The sequence below is a fragment of the Narcine bancroftii genome, chromosome 7 (genome assembly GCF_036971445.1).
Source record: "Narcine bancroftii isolate sNarBan1 chromosome 7, sNarBan1.hap1, whole genome shotgun sequence".
NCBI lineage: Eukaryota > Metazoa > Chordata > Chondrichthyes > Torpediniformes > Narcinidae > Narcine > Narcine bancroftii.
Window position 1 is genome coordinate 123,534,400 of NC_091475.1, and position 17,958 is coordinate 123,552,357.

The following is a 17,958-nucleotide window of genomic DNA, read 5'->3' on the forward strand; positions in this document are numbered from 1 at the left end:
GCCTCTGATTCCCCGCATCCGATTCCCCATATCTGATTCCCCGCCTCTGTTTCCCCGCCCCTGATTCCCCGCCTCTGTTTCCCCATATCTGATTCCCTGCCTCTGATTCCCCGCGTTCTATTCCCTGCCTCTGATTCCCCGCCTGTGATTCCCCATCTCTGATAAACCACCTCTGACTCCCCACCACTGATTCCCCATATCTAATTCCCCTCCTCTGTTTGCCCGCCTCTGATTCCCCACCTCTGATTCCCCATATCTAATTCCCCGCCTCTGTTTGCCCGCCTCTGATTCCCCGCCTCTGTTTCCCCATATCTGATTCCCCGCCTCTGAATCCCCAACTCTGATTCCCCGCCTCTGATTCCCCAGCTCTGATTCCCCGCCTCTGATTCCCCGTGTTTGATTCCCTGCCTCTGATTCCCCGCCTCTGATTCACCATCTCTGATTCACCGCCTTTCATTCGCCACCCTGATTCCCCATATCAGATTCACCGCCTCTGTTTCCCCGCCTCTGATACCCCGCCTCTGATTCCCCATATTTCATTCCCCGCCTCTGATTCCCCATCTCTGATTCCCGGACTCTGATTCCTGGCCTCTTATTCCCGGCATCTGATTCCCGGCCTCTGATCCCGGCCTCTGATTCCCCGCTTCTGATTCTGATCCCTGCCTCTGATTCCCCATCTCTGATTCCGCACATCTGATTCCCTGCCTCTGATTCCCCACCTCTGATTCCCCATATCTGATTCCCCGCCTCTGTTTCCCCGCCTCTAATTCCCCGCCTCTGTTTCCCCATATCTATTTCCCCGCCTCTGATTCCCCGCCTCTGATTCCCCAGCTCTGATTCCCCGCCTCTGAATCCCCAACTCTGATTCCCTGCCTCATATTCCGCAGCTCTGATTCCCCGCCTCTGATTCCCCAGCTCTGATTCCCTGCCTCTGTTTCGCAACCTCTGATTCCCCACCTCTGATTCCCCATATATGATTCCCCACCTCTGTTTCCCTGCCTCTGATTCCCAGCTCTGTTTCCCCATATCTGATTCCCCGCTTCTGATTCCCCAACTCTGATTCCCCGCCTCTGATTCCCCAGCTCTGATTCCCCGCCTTTGATTCCCCCCGTCTGATTCCCAGCCTCTGAGTCCCCGTGTCTGATTTCCTGCCTCTGATTCCCCGCCTCTGATTCCCCATCTCTGATTCACAGACGCTGATTCCCCACCTCTGATTCCCCATCTCTGATTCCGCACATCTGATTCCCTGCCTCTGATTCCCCGACTCTGATCCCCACCTCTGATTCCCCAGCTCTGATTCCCCGCCTCTGATTCCCCAACTCTGATTCCCCGCCTCTGATTCCCCAGCTCTGATTCCCCGCCTCTGATTCCCCATATCTGATTCCCCACCTCTGTTTCCCGGCCTCTGATTCCCCGCTTCTGATTCTGAATCCCTGCCTCTGATTCCCCATCTCTGATTCCGCACATCTGATTCCCTGCCTCTGATTCCCCACCTCTGATTCCCCATATCTGATTTCCCGCCTCTGTTTCCCCGCCTCTGATTCCCCGCCTCAGTTTCCCCATATCTAATTCCAAACCTCTGATGCCCCAACTCTGATTCCCTGCCTCTGATTCCCCGCGTTCTATTCCCTGCCTCTGATTCCCCGCCTGTGATTCCCCATCTCTGATTCACCACCTCTGATTCCCCACCTCTGATTCCCCATATCTAATTCCCCGCCTCTGTTTGCCCGACTCTGATTCCCCGCCTCTGTTTCCCCATATCTGATTCCCCGCCTCTGAATCCCCAACTCTGATTCCCTGCCTCTGATTCCCCAGCTCTGATTCCCCGCCTTTGATTCCCCCGTCTGATTCCCAGCCTCTGAAACCCCGTGTCTGATTTCTTGCCTCTGATTCCCCGCCTCTGATTCCCCATCTCTGATTCACAGCCTCTGATTCCCCACCTCTGATTCCCCATCACTGATTCCGCACATCTGATTCCCTGCCTCTGATTCCACGACTCTGATCCCCACCTCTGATTCCGCAGCTCTGATTCCCCGCCTCTGATTCCCCAACTCTGATTCCCCGCCTCTGATTCCCCAGCTCTGATTCCCCGCCTCTGATTCCCCGTGTTTGATCCCCTGCCTCTGATTCCCCGACTCTGATCCCCACCTCTGATTCCGCAGCTCTGATTCCCCGCCTCTGATTCCCCAACTCTGATTCCCCGCCTCTGATTCCCCAACTCTGATTCCCTGCCTCTGATTCCCCAGCTTCATTCCCCGCCTTTGATTCCCCCCGTCTGATTCCCAGCCTCTGAATCCCCGTGTCTGATAACCTGCCACTGATTCCCCGTCTCTGATTCCCCATCTCAGATTCACCGCCTCTGATTCCCCACCTCTGATTCCCCATCTCTGATTCCGCACATCTGACTCCCTGCCTCTGATTCCCCGACTCTGATTCCCCACCTCTGATTCCCCAGCTCTGATTCCCCGCCTCTGATTCCCCAACTCTGATTCCCCGCCTCTGATTCCCCATCTCTGATTCCCCAATTCTGATTCCCCTCCTCTGATTCCCCGTGTTTGATTCCCAGCCTCTGATTCCCGGCCTCTGATTCCCCATCTCTGATTCACCGCCTTTGATTCGCCACCTCTGATTCGCCATATCTGATTCCCCGCCTCTGTTTCCCCGCCGATGATTCCCCGCCTCTGATTCCCCATATCTCATTCCCCGCCTCTGAATCCCCATCTCTGATTCCCGGACTCTGATTCCCCACCTCTGATTTCCGGCCTCTTATTCCCGGCATCTGATTCCGGCCTCTGATTCCCGGCCTCTGATTCCCTGCTTCTGATTCTGATTCCCTGCCTTTGATTCCCCATCTCTGATTCCGCACATCTGATTCCCTGCCTCTGATTCCCCATCTCTGATTCCCCATATCTGATTCCCCGCCTCTGATTCCCTGCCTCTGTTTCCCAATATCTAAGTCCCCGCCTCTGATTCCCCAACTCTGATTCCCCACCTCTGATTCCCCAGCTCTGATTCCCCGCCTCTGATTCCCCGCATCTGATTCCCTGCATCTTATTCCAAGCCTCTGATTCCCTGCCTCTGATCCCCAACCTCTGATTCCCCACCTCTGATTCCCCATATCTGATTCCCAGCCTCTGTTTCCCCGCCTCTGATTCCCCGCCTCTGTTTCCCCATATCTGATTCCCGGCCTCTGATTCCCCGCCTCTGATTCCCCGCCTCTGATTCCCTATCTCCGATTCCGCACATCTGATTCCCTGCCTCTGATTCCCCGCCTCTGATTCCCCGCCTCTGATTCCCTGCCTCTGATTCCCAACCTCTGATTCCCCACCTCTGATTCCCCGTGTTTGATTCCCCGCCTCTGTTTCCCCGCCTCTGATTCCCCGCCTCTGATTCCCCAACTCTAATTCCCTGCCTCTGATTCCCCATATCTGATTCCCCGCCTCTGTTTCCCCGCCTCTGATTCCCCGCCCCTGTTTCCCCATATCTGATTCCCTGCCTCTGATTCCCCAACTTTGATTCCCAGCCTCTGATTCCCCAGCTCTGATTCCCCGCCTCTGATTCCCCGTGTTTGATTCCCTGCCTCTGATTCCCCGCCTCTGATTACCCATCTCTGATTCACCACCTTTGATTCGCCACCTCTGATTCCCCATATCTGATTCCCCACCTCTGTTTTCCCGCCTCTGATTCCCCGCCTCTGATTCTCCATATCTCATTCCCCGCCTCTGAATCCCCATCTCTGATTCCCGGACTCTGATTCCCCACCTCTGATTCCCGGCCTCTTATTCCCAGCATCTGATTCCAGGCCTCTGATTCCCGGCCTCTGACTCCCCGCTTCTGATTCTGATTCCCTGCCTCTGATTCCCCATCTCTGATTCCGCACATCTGATTACCTGCCTCTGATTCCCCACCTCTGATTCCCCATATTTGATTCCCCGCCTCTGATTCCCCGCATCCGATTCCCCATATCTGATTCCCCGCCTCTGTTTCCCCGCCCCTGATTCCCCGCCTCTGTTTCCCCATATCTGATTCCCTGCCTCTGATTCCCCGCGTTCTATTCCCTGCCTCTGATTCCCCGCCTGTGATTCCCCATCTCTGATAAACCACCTCTGACTCCCCACCACTGATTCCCCATATCTAATTCCCCTCCTCTGTTTGCCCGCCTCTGATTCCCCACCTCTGATTCCCCATATCTAATTCCCCGCCTCTGTTTGCCCGCCTCTGATTCCCCGCCTCTGTTTCCCCATATCTGATTCCCCGCCTCTGAATCCCCAACTCTGATTCCCCGCCTCTGATTCCCCAGCTCTGATTCCCCGCCTCTGATTCCCCGTGTTTGATTCCCTGCCTCTGATTCCCCGCCTCTGATTCACCATCTCTGATTCACCGCCTTTCATTCGCCACCCTGATTCCCCATATCAGATTCACCGCCTCTGTTTCCCCGCCTCTGATACCCCGCCTCTGATTCCCCATATTTCATTCCCCGCCTCTGATTCCCCATCTCTGATTCCCGGACTCTGATTCCTGGCCTCTTATTCCCGGCATCTGATTCCCGGCCTCTGATCCCGGCCTCTGATTCCCCGCTTCTGATTCTGATCCCTGCCTCTGATTCCCCATCTCTGATTCCGCACATCTGATTCCCTGCCTCTGATTCCCCACCTCTGATTCCCCATATCTGATTCCCCGCCTCTGTTTCCCCGCCTCTAATTCCCCGCCTCTGTTTCCCCATATCTATTTCCCCGCCTCTGATTCCCCGCCTCTGATTCCCCAGCTCTGATTCCCCGCCTCTGAATCCCCAACTCTGATTCCCTGCCTCATATTCCGCAGCTCTGATTCCCCGCCTCTGATTCCCCAGCTCTGATTCCCTGCCTCTGTTTCGCAACCTCTGATTCCCCACCTCTGATTCCCCATATATGATTCCCCACCTCTGTTTCCCTGCCTCTGATTCCCAGCTCTGTTTCCCCATATCTGATTCCCCGCCTCTGATACCCCAACTCTGATTCCCCGCCTCTGATTCCCCAGCTCTGATTCCCCACCTATGATTCCCCGTGTTTGATTCACTGCCTCTGATTCCCCGCCTCTGATTAACCATCTCTGATTCACCGCCTTTCATTCGCCACCTCTGATTCCCCATATCAGATTCCCCGCCTCTGTTTCCCCGCCTCTGATTCCCCTCCTCTGTTTCCCCATATCTGATTCCCCGCTTCTGATTCCCCAACTCTGATTCCCCGCCTCTGATTCCCCAGCTCTGATTCCCCGCCTTTGATTCCCCCCGTCTGATTCCCAGCCTCTGAGTCCCCGTGTCTGATTTCCTGCCTCTGATTCCCCGCCTCTGATTCCCCATCTCTGATTCACAGCCGCTGATTCCCCACCTCTGATTCCCCATCTCTGATTCCGCACATCTGATTCCCTGCCTCTGATTCCCCGACTCTGATCCCCACCTCTGATTCCCCAGCTCTGATTCCCCGCCTCTGATTCCCCAACTCTGATTCCCCGCCTCTGATTCCCCAGCTCTGATTCCCCGCCTCTGATTCCCCATATCTGATTCCCCACCTCTGTTTCCCGGCCTCTGATTCCCCGCTTCTGATTCTGAATCCCTGCCTCTGATTCCCCATCTCTGATTCCGCACATCTGATTCCCTGCCTCTGATTCCCCACCTCTGATTCCCCATATCTGATTTCCCGCCTCTGTTTCCCCGCCTCTGATTCCCCGCCTCAGTTTCCCCATATCTAATTCCAAACCTCTGATGCCCCAACTCTGATTCCCTGCCTCTGATTCCCCGCGTTCTATTCCCTGCCTCTGATTCCCCGCCTGTGATTCCCCATCTCTGATTCACCACCTCTGATTCCCCACCTCTGATTCCCCATATCTAATTCCCCGCCTCTGTTTGCCCGACTCTGATTCCCCGCCTCTGTTTCCCCATATCTGATTCCCCGCCTCTGAATCCCCAACTCTGATTCCCTGCCTCTGATTCCCCAGCTCTGATTCCCCGCCTTTGATTCCCCCGTCTGATTCCCAGCCTCTGAAACCCCGTGTCTGATTTCTTGCCTCTGATTCCCCGCCTCTGATTCCCCATCTCTGATTCACAGCCTCTGATTCCCCACCTCTGATTCCCCATCACTGATTCCGCACATCTGATTCCCTGCCTCTGATTCCACGACTCTGATCCCCACCTCTGATTCCGCAGCTCTGATTCCCCGCCTCTGATTCCCCAACTCTGATTCCCCGCCTCTGATTCCCCAGCTCTGATTCCCCGCCTCTGATTCCCCGTGTTTGATCCCCTGCCTCTGATTCCCCGACTCTGATCCCCACCTCTGATTCCGCAGCTCTGATTCCCCGCCTCTGATTCCCCAACTCTGATTCCCCGCCTCTGATTCCCCAACTCTGATTCCCTGCCTCTGATTCCCCAGCTTCATTCCCCGCCTTTGATTCCCCCCGTCTGATTCCCAGCCTCTGAATCCCCGTGTCTGATAACCTGCCACTGATTCCCCGTCTCTGATTCCCCATCTCAGATTCACCGCCTCTGATTCCCCACCTCTGATTCCCCATCTCTGATTCCGCACATCCGACTCCCTGCCTCTGATTCCCCGACTCTGATTCCCCACCTCTGATTCCCCAGCTCTGATTCCCCGCCTCTGATTCCCCAACTCTGATTCCCCGCCTCTGATTCCACAGCTCTGATTCCCCGCCTCTGATTCCCCGTGTTTGATCCCCTGCCTCTGATTCCCCGCCTCTGATTCCCCATCTCTGATTCACCGCCTTTGATTCGCCACCTCTGATTCCCCATATCTGATTCCTCGCCACTGTTTCCCCGCCTCTGATTCCCCGCCTCTGATTCCCCATATCTCATTCCCCGCCTCTGATTCGCCAGTATGATTCCCCACCTCTGATTCCCCGCATCTGATTCCCTGCCTCTGATTCCCCGCCTCTGATTCCACATCTCTGATTCACCACCTCTGATTCCACGCGTCTGATTCCCCGCCTCTGATTCCCCATCTCTGATTCCCCATCTCTGATTCCCCAATTCTGATTCCCCGCCTCTGATTCCCCAGCTCTGATTCCTCGCCTCTGATTCCCTTCCTTTGATTCCCAACCTCTGATTCCCCAACTCTGATTTCCCATATTGATTCCCTGTGTCTGATTCCCCACCTCTGATTTCACATATTGATTCCCTGCGTCTGATTCCCCGCCTCTGATTCCCCAACTCTGATTCCCCGCCTCTGATTCCCCAGCTCTGATTCCCCGCATCTGATTCCCCGTGTTTGATTCCCTGCCTCTGATTCCCCACCTCTGATTCCCCATATCTGATTCCCCGCCTCTGTTTCCCCACCTTTGATTCCCCGCCTCTGTTTCCCAATATCTAAGTCCCCGCCTCTGATTCCCCAACTCTGATTCCCCACCTCTGATTCCCCAACTCTGATTCCCCGCCTCTGATTCCCCAGCTCTGATTCCCCGCCTCTGATTCCCCGTCTTTGATCCCCTGCCTCTGATTCCCCGCCTCTGATTCCCCATCTCTGATTCACCGCCTTTGATTCGCCACCTCTGATTCCCCATATCTGATTCCTCGCCTCTGTTTCCCCGCCTCTGATTCCCCATATCTCATTCCCCGCCTCTGATTCCCCATCTCTGATTCCCGGACTCTGATTCCCCACCTCTGATTCCCGGCCTCTTATTCCCGGCATCTGATTCCGGCCTCTGATTTCCGGCCTCTGATTCCCTGCTTCTGATTCCCCATCTCTGATTCCGCAAATCTAATTCCCTGCCTCTGATTCCCCACCTCTGATTCCCCATATCTGATTCCCCGCCTCTGTTTCCCCGCCTCTGATTCCCCGCCTCTGTTTCCCCATATCTAAGTCCCCGCCTCTGATTCCCCAACTTTGATTCCCCACCTCTGATTCCCCAGCTCTGATTCCCCGCCTCTGATTCCCCGCATCTGATTCCATGCATCTGATTCCCAGCCTCTGATTCCCAGACTCTGATTCCCAACCTCTGATTCCCCACCTCTGATTCCCCATATCTGATTCCACGCCTCTGTTTCCCCGCCTCTGATTCCCCGCCTCTGTGTCCCCATATCTGATCCCCGCCTCTATTTGCCCGCATCTGATTCCCCGCCTCTGTTTCCCCATATCTGATTCCCCGCCTCTGAATCCCCATCTCTGATTCCCTGCCTCTAATTTCCCAGCTCTGATTCCCCGCCTCTGATTCCCCGCGTCTGATTACCGGCCTCTGATTCCCCGCCTCTGATTCCCCATCTCTGATTCACAACCTCTGATTCCCCACCTCTGATACCCCATATCTGATTCCCCGCCTCTGTTTCCCCGCCTCTGATTCCCCACCTCTGATTCCCAATATCTGATTCCCCGCCTCTGATTCCCCACCTCTGATTCCCCGCCTCTGATTCGCCAGCTATGATTCCCCGCCTCTGATTCCCCGTGTTTGATTCCCTGCCTCTGATTCCCGGCCACTGATTCCCCAACTCTGATTCACCGCCTTTGATTCGCCACCTCTGATTCCCCATATCTGATTCCCCGCCTCTGTTTCCCCGCCTCTGATTCCCCGCCTCTGATTCCCCATATCTCATTCCCCACCTCTGAATCCCCATCTCTGATTCCCGGACTCTGATTCCCCACCTCTGATTCCCTGCTACTGATTCTGATTCCCTGCCTTTGATTCCCCATCTCTGATTCCGCACATCTGATTCCCTGCCTCTGATTCCCCATCTCTGATTCCCCATATCTGATTCCCCGCTTCTGTTTCCCCGCCTCTGATTCCCCGCCTCTGTTTCCCAATATCTAAGTCCCCGCCTCTGATTCCACAACTCTAATTCCCCACCTCTGTTTCCCCAGCTCTGATTCCCCGCCTCTGATTCCCCGCATCTGATTCCCTGCATCTGATTCCAAGCCTCTTATTCCCTGCCTCTGATTCCCAACCTCTGATTCCCCACCTCTGATTCCCCATATCTGATTCCCAGCCTCTGTTTCCCCGCCTCTGATTCCCCGCCTCTGTTTCCCCATATCTGATTCCCGGCCTCTGGTTCCCCGCCTCTGATTCCCCGCCTCTGATTCCCTGCCTCTGATTCCCCATCTCCGATTCCGCACATCTGATTCCCTGCCTCTGATTCCCCGCCTCTGATTCCCCGCCTCTGATTCCCTGCCTCTGATTCCCAACCTCTGATTCCCCACCTCTGATTCCCCGTGTTTGATTCCCCGCCTCTGTTTCTCCGCCTCTGATTCCCCGCCTCTGATTCCCCAACTCTAATTCCCCGCCTCTGATTCCCCATATCTGATTCCCCGCCTCTGTTTCCCCGCCTCTGATTCCCCACCCCTGTTTCCCCATATCTGATTCCCTGCCTCTGATTCCCCAACTTTGATTCCCAGCATCTGATTCCCCAGCTCTGATTCCCCGCCTCTGATTCCCCGCATCTGATTCCCTGCATCTGATTCCAAGCCTCTGATTCCCTGCCTCTGATTCCCTACCTCTGATTCCCCACCTCTGATTCCCCATATCTGATCCCCAGCCTCTGTTTCCCCGCCTCTGTTTCCCCATATCTGATTCCCGGCCTCTGATTCCCCGCCTCTGATTCCCCGCCTCTGATTCCCTGCCTCTGATTCCCCATCTCCGATTCCGCACATCTGATTCCCTGCCTCTGATTCCCCGCCTCTGATTCCCCGCCTCTGATTCCCTGCATCTGATTCCCAACCTCTGATTCCCCACCTCTGATTCCCCGTGTTTGATTCCCCGCCTCTGTTTCCCCGCCTCTGATTCCCCGCCTCTGATTCCCCAACTCTAATTCCCCGCCTCTGATTCCCCATATCTGATTCCCTGCCTCTGTTTCCCCGCCTCTGATTCCCCGCCCCTGTTTCCCCATATCTGATTCCCTGCCTCTGATTCCCCAACTTTGATTCCCAGCCTCTGATTCCCCAGCTCTGATTCCCCGCCTCTGATTCCCCGTGTTTGATTCCCTGCCTCTGATTCCCCGCCTCTGATTCCCCATCTCTGATTCACCGCCTTTGATTCGCCACCTCTGATTCCCCATATCTGATTCCCCACCTCTGTTTCCCCGCCTCTGATTTCCCGCCTCTGATTCTCCATATCTCATTCCCCGCCTCTGACTCCCCATCTCTGATTCCCGGACTCTGATTCCCCACCTCTGATTCCCGGCCTCTTATTCCCAGCATCTGATTCCAGGCCTCTGATTCCCGTCCTCTGACTCCCCGCTTCTGATTCTGATTCCCTGCCTCTGATTCCCCATCTCTGATTCCGCACATCTGATTACCTGCCTCTGATTCCCCACCTCTGATTCCCCATATCTGATTCCCCGCCTCTGTTTCTACGCCTCTGATTCCCCGCCTCTGTTTCCCCATATCTAATTCCCCACCTCTGATGCCCCAACTCTGATTCCCCGCCTCTGATTCCACAGCTCTGATTCCCCGCCTCTGATTCCCCACATCCGATTCCCCATATCTGATTCCCCGCCTCTGTTTCCCCGCCCCTGATTCCCCGCCTCTGTTTCCCCATATCTGATTCCCCGCCTCTGATTCCCAACTATGATTCCCCGCCTCTTATTCCCCAGCTCTGATTCCCTGCCTCTGATTCCCCGCGTTCTATTCCCTGCCTCTGATTCCCCGCCTGTGATTCCCCATCTCTGATTCACCACCTCTGATTCCCCACCACTGATTCCCCATATCTAATTCCCCGCCTCTGTTTGCCCGCCTCTGATTCCCCGCCTCTGTTTCCCCATATCTGATTCCCCGCCTCTGAATCCCCAACTCTGATTCCCTGCCTCTGATTCCCCAGCTTCATTCCCCGCCTTTGATTCCCCCCGTCTGATTCCCAGCCTCTGAATCCCCGTGTCTGAAAACCTGCCTCTGATTCCACGCCTCTGATTCCCCATCTCAGATTCACCGCCTCTGATTCCCCACCTCTGATTCCCCATCTCTGATTCCGCACATCCGATTCCCTGCCTCTGATTCCCCGACTCTGATTCCCCACCTCTGATTCCCCAGCTCTGATTCCCCGCCTCTGATTCCCCAACTCTGATTCCCCACCTCTGATTCCCCAGCTGTGATTCCCCGCCTCTGATTCCCCGTGTTTGATCCCCTGCCTCTGATTCCCCAGCTCTGATTCCCCATATCTGATTCCCCGCCTCTGTTTCCCCGCCTCTGATTCCCCGCCTCTGATTCCCCATATCTCATTCCCCGCCTCTAAATCCCCATCTCTGATTCCCGGACTCTGATTCCCCACCTCTGATTCCCGGCCTCTTATTCCCGGCATCTGATTCCGGCCTCTGATTCCCGGCCTCTGATTCCCTGCGTCTGTTTCTGATTCCCTGCCTCTGATTCCGCAAATCTAATTCCCTGCCTCCGATTCCCCACCTCTGATTCCCCATATCTGATTCCCCGCCTCTGTTTCCCCTCCTTTGATTCCCCGCCTCTGTTTCCCAATATCTAAGTCCCTGCCTCTGATTCCCCAACTCTGATTCCCCACCTCTGATTCCCCGCCTCTGATTCCCCGCCTCTGATTCCCCGTGTTTGATCCCTTGCCTCTGATTCCCCGCCTCTGATTCCCCGCCTCTGATTCCCTGCCTCTGATTCCCCATCTCCGATTCCGCACATCTGATTCCCTGCCTCTGATTCCCCGCCTCTGATTCCCCGCCTCTGATTCCCTGCCTCTGATTCCCAACCTCTGATTCCCCACCTCTGATTCCCCGTGTTTGATTCCCCGCCTCTGTTTCCCCGCCTCTGATTCCCCGCCTCTGATTCCCCAACTCTAATTCCCCGCCTCTGATTCCCCATATCTGATTCCCCGCCTCTGTTTCCCCGCCTCTGATTCCCCACCCCTGTTTCCCAACCTCTGATTCCCCACCTCTGATTCCCCATATCTGATCCCCAGCCTCTGTTTCCCCGCCTCTGTTTCCCCATATCTGATTCCCGGCCTCTGATTCCCCGCCTCTGATTCCCCGCCTCTGATTCCCTGCCTCTGATTCCCCATCTCCGATTCCGCACATCTGATTCCCTGCCTCTGATTCCCCGCCTCTGATTCCCCGCCTCTGATTCCCTGCATCTGATTCCCAACCTCTGATTCCCCACCTCTGATTCCCCGTGTTTGATTCCCCGCCTCTGTTTCCCCGCCTCTGATTCCCCGCCTCTGATTCCCCAACTCTAATTCCCCGCCTCTGATTCCCCATATCTGATTCCCTGCCTCTGTTTCCCCGCCTCTGATTCCCCGCCCCTGTTTCCCCATATCTGATTCCCTGCCTCTGATTCCCCAACTTTGATTCCCAGCCTCTGATTCCCCAGCTCTGATTCCCCGCCTCTGATTCCCCGTGTTTGATTCCCTGCCTCTGATTCCCTGCCTCTGATTCCCCAACTCTAATTCCCCGCCTCTGATTCCCCATATCTGATTCCCTGCCTCTGTTTCCCCGCCTCTGATTCCCCGCCTCTGTTTCCCCGCCTCTGATTCCCCACCTCTGATTCCCAATATCTGATTCCCCGCCTCTGATTCCCCACCTCTGATTCCCCACCTCTGATTCGCCAGCTATGATTCCCCGCCTCCTATTCCCCGCATCTGATTCCCTGCCTCTGATTCCCCGCCTCTGATTCCACATCTCTGATTCACCACCTCTGATTCCCCGCGTCTGATTCCCTGCCTCTGATTCCCCATCTCTGATTCCCCATCTCTGATTCCCCAATTCTGATTCCCCTCCTCTGATTCCCCGTGTTTGATTCCCAGCCTCTGATTCCCGGCCTCTGATTCCCCATCTCTGATTCACCGCCTTTGATTCGCCACCTCTGATTCGCCATATCTGATTCCCCGCCTCTGTTTCCCCGCCTCTGATTCCCCGCCTCTGATTCCCCATATCTCATTCCCCGCCTCTGAATCCCCACCTCTGATTTCCGGCCTCTTATTCCCGGCATCTGATTCCGGCCTCTGATTCCCGGCCTCTGATTCCCTGCTTCTGATTCTGATTCCCTGCCTTTGATTCCCCATCTCTGATTCCGCACATCTGATTCCCTGCCTCTGATTCCCCATCTCTGATTCCCCATATCTGATTCCCCGCCTCTGATTCCCTGCCTCTGTTTCCCAATATCTAAGTCCCCGCCTCTGATTCCCCAACTCTGATTCCACACCTCTGATTCCCCAGCTCTGATTCCCCGCCTCTGATTCCCCGCATCTGATTCCCTGCATCTGATTCCAAGCCTCTGATTCCCTGCCTCTGATTCCCAACCTCTGATTCCCCATATCTGATTCCCAGCCTCTGTTTCCCCGCCTCTGATTCCCCGCCTCTGTTTCCCCATATCTGATTCCCGGCCTCTGATTCCCCGCCTCTGATTCCCCGCCTCTGATTCCCTGCCTCTGATTCCCAACCTCTGATTCCCCACCTCTGATTCCCCGTGTTTGATTCCCCACCTCTGTTTCCCCGCCTCTGATTCCCCGCCTCTGATTCCCCAACTGTAATTCCCCGCCTCTGATTCCCCATATCTGATTCCCCGCCTCTGTTTCCCCGCCTCTGATTCCCCGCCCCTGTTTCCCCATATCTGATTCCCTGCCTCTGATTCCCCAACTTTGATTCCCAGCCTCTGATTCCCCAGCTCTGATTCCCCGCCTCTGATTCCCCGTGTTTGATTCCCTGCCTCTGATTCCCCGCCTCTGATTACCCATCTCTGATTCACCACCTTTGATTCGCCACCTCTGATTCCCCATATCTGATTCCCCACCTCTGTTTTCCCGCCTCTGATTCCCCGCCTCTGATTCTCCATATCTCATTCCCCGCCTCTGAATCCCCATCTCTGATTCCCGGACTCTGATTCCCCACCTCTGATTCCCGGCCTCTTATTCCCAGCATCTGATTCCAGGCCTCTGATTCCCGGCCTCTGACTCCCCGCTTCTGATTCTGATTCCCTGCCTCTGATTCCCCATCTCTGATTCCGCACATCTGATTACCTGCCTCTGATTCCCCACCTCTGATTCCCCATATCTGCTTCCCCGCCTCTGATTCCCCGCATCCGATTCCCCATATCTGATTCCCCGCCTCTGTTTCCCCGCCCCTGATTCCCCGCCTCTGTTTCCCCATATCTGATTCCCCGCCTCTGATTCCCAACTATGATTCCCCGCCTCTGATTCCCCAGCTCTGATTCCCTGCCTCTGATTCCCCGCGTTCTATTCCCTGCCTCTGATTCCCCGCTTGTGATTCCCCATCTCTGATAAACCACCTCTGATTCCCCACCACTGATTCCCCATATCTAATTCCCCTCCTCTGTTTGCCCGCCTCTGATTCCCCACCTCTGATTCCCCATATCTAAATCCCCGCCTCTGTTTGCCTGCCTCTGATTCCCCGCCTCTGTTTCCCCATATCTGATTCCCCGCCTCTGAATCCCCAACTCTGATTCCCTGCCTCTGATTCCCCAGCTCTGATTCCCCGCCTTTGATTCCCCCGTCTGATTCCCAGCCTCTGAAACCCCGTGTCTGATTTCTTGCCTCTGATTCCCCGCCTCTGATTCCCCATCTCTGATTCACAGCCTCTGATTCCCCACCTCTGATTCCCCATCTCTGATTCCGCACATCTGATTCCCTGCCTCTGATTCCCCGACTCTGATCCCCACCTCTGATTCCCCAGCTCTGATTCCCCGCCTCTGATTCCCCAACTCTGATTCCCCGCCTCTGATTCCCCAGCTCTGATTCCCCGCCTCTGATTCCCCGTGTTTGATTCCCTGCCTCTGATTCCACGCCTCTGATTCCCCATCTCTGATTCATCGCCTTTGATTCGCCACCTCTGATTCCCCATATCTGATTCCTCGCCTCTGTTTCCCCGCCTCTGATTCCCCGCCTCTGATTCCCCATATCTCATTCCCCGCCTCTGATTCCCCATCTCTGATTCCCGGACTCTGATTCCCCACCTCTGATTCCCGGCCTCTTATTCCCGGCATCTGATTCCGGCCTCTGATTCCCCACCTCTTATTCCCCATATCTGATTCCCCACCTCTGTTTCCCGGCCTCTGATTCCCCGCTTCTGATTCTGAATCCCTGCCTCTGATTCCCCATCTCTGATTCCGCACATCTGATTCCCTGCCTCTGATTCCCCACCTCTGATTCCCCATATCTGATTTCCCGCCTCTGTTTCCCCGCCTCTGATTCCCCGCCTCAGTTTCCCCATATCTAATTCCAAACCTCTGATGCCCCAACTCTGATTCCCTGCCTCTGATTCCCCGCGTTCTATTCCCTGCCTCTGATTCCCCGCCTGTGATTCCCCATCTCTGATTCCGCACATCTGATTCCCTGCCTCTGATTCCCCATCTCTGATTCCCCATATCTGATTCCCCGCCTCTGATTCCCTGCCTCTGTTTCCCAATATCTAAGTCCCCGCCTCTGATTCCCCAACTCTGATTCCCCACCTCTGATTCCCCAGCTCTGATTCCCCGCCTCTGATTCCCCGCATCTGATTCCCTGCATCTGATTCCAAGCCTCTGATTCCCTGCCTCTGATTCCCAACCTCTGATTCCCCACCTCTGATTCCCCATATCTGATTCCCAGCCTCTGTTTCCCCGCCTCTGATTCCCCGCCTCTGTTTCCCCATATCTGATTCCCGGCCTCTGATTCCCCGCCTCTGATTCCCCGCCTCTGATTCCCTATCTCCGATTCCGCACATCTGATTCCCTGCCTCTGATTCCCCGCCTCTGATTCCCCGCCTCTGATTCCCTGCCTCTGATTCCCAACCTCTGATTCCCCACCTCTGATTCCCCGTGTTTGATTCCCCGCCTCTGTTTCCCCGCCTCTGATTCCCCGCCTCTGATTCCCCAACTCTAATTCCCAGCCTCTGATTCCCCATATCTGATTCCCCGCCTCTGTTTCCCCGCCTCTGATTCCCCGCCCCTGTTTCCCCATATCTGATTCCCTGCCTCTGATTCCCCAACTTTGATTCCCAGCCTCTGATTCCCCAGCTCTGATTCCCCGCCTCTGATTCCCCGTGTTTGATTCCCTGCCTCTGATTCCCCGCCTCTGATTACCCATCTCTGATTCACCACCTTTGATTCGCCACCTCTGATTCCCCATATCTGATTCCCCACCTCTGTATTCCCGCCTCTGATTCCCCGCCTCTGATTCTCCATATCTCATTCCCCGCCTCTGAATCCCCATCTCTGATTCCCGGACTCTGATTCCCCACCTCTGATTCCCGGCCTCTTATTCCCAGCATCTGATTCCAGGCCTCTGATTCCCGGCCTCTGACTCCCCGCTTCTGATTCTGATTCCCTGCCTCTGATTCCCCATCTCTGATTCCGCACATCTGATTACCTGCCTCTGATTCCCCACCTCTGATTCCCCATATCTGATTCCCCGCCTCTGATTCCCCGCATCCGATTCCCCATATCTGATTCCCCGCCTCTGTTTCCCCGCCCCTGATTCCCCGCCTCTGTTTCCCCATATCTGATTCCCCGCCTCTGATTCCCAACTATGATTCCCCGCCTCTGATTCCCCAGCTCTGATTCCCTGCCTCTGATTCCCCGCGTTCTATTCCCTGCCTCTGATTCCCCGCCTGTGATTCCCCATCTCTGATTCCGCACATCTGATTCCCTGCCTCTGATTCCCCATCTCTGATTCCCCATATCTGATTCCCCGCTTCTGTTTCCCCGCCTCTGATTCCCCGCCTCTGTTTCCCAATATCTAAGTCCCCGCCTCTGATTCCACAACTCTAATTCCCCACCTCTGATTCCCCAGCTCTGATTCCCCGCCTCTGATTCCCCGCATCTGATTCCCTGCATCTGATTCCAAGCCTCTTATTCCCTGCCTCTGATTCCCAACCTCTGATTCCCCACCTCTGATTCCCCATATCTGCTTCCCCGCCTCTGATTCCCCGCATCCGATTCCCCATATCTGATTCCCCGCCTCTGTTTCCCCGCCCCTGATTCCCCGCCTCTGTTTCCCCATATCTGATTCCCCGCCTCTGATTCCCAACTATGATTCCCCGCCTCTGATTCCCCAGCTCTGATTCCCTGCCTCTGATTCCCCGCGTTCTATTCCCTGCCTCTGATTCCCCGCTTGTGATTCCCCATCTCTGATAAACCACCTCTGATTCCCCACCACTGATTCCCCATATCTAATTCCCCTCCTCTGTTTGCCCGCCTCTGATTCCCCACCTCTGATTCCCCATATCTAAATCCCCGCCTCTGTTTGCCCGCCTCTGATTCCCCGCCTCTGTTTCCCCATATCTGATTCCCCGCCTCTGAATCCCCAACTCTGATTCCCTGCCTCTGATTCCCCAGCTCTGATTCCCCGCCTTTGATTCCCCCGTCTGATTCCCAGCCTCTGAAACCCCGTGTCTGATTTCTTGCCTCTGATTCCCCGCCTCTGATTCCCCATCTCTGATTCACAGCCTCTGATTCCCCACCTCTGATTCCCCATCTCTGATTCCGCACATCTGATTCCCTGCCTCTGATTCCCCGACTCTGATCCCCACCTCTGATTCCCCAGCTCTGATTCCCCGCCTCTGATTCCCCAACTCTGATTCCCCGCCTCTGATTCCCCAGCTCTGATTCCCCGCCTCTGATTCCCCGTGTTTGATTCCCTGCCTCTGATTCCACGCCTCTGATTCCCCATCTCTGATTCATCGCCTTTGATTCGCCACCTCTGATTCCCCATATCTGATTCCTCGCCTCTGTTTCCCCGCCTCTGATTCCCCGCCTCTGATTCCCCATATCTCATTCCCCGCCTCTGATTCCCCATCTCTGATTCCCGGACTCTGATTCCCCACCTCTGATTCCCGGCCTCTTATTCCCGGCATCTGATTCCGGCCTCTGATTCCCCACCTCTTATTCCCCATATCTGATTCCCCACCTCTGTTTCCCGGCCTCTGATTCCCCGCTTCTGATTCTGAATCCCTGCCTCTGATTCCCCATCTCTGATTCCGCACATCTGATTCCCTGCCTCTGATTCCCCACCTCTGATTCCCCATATCTGATTTCCCGCCTC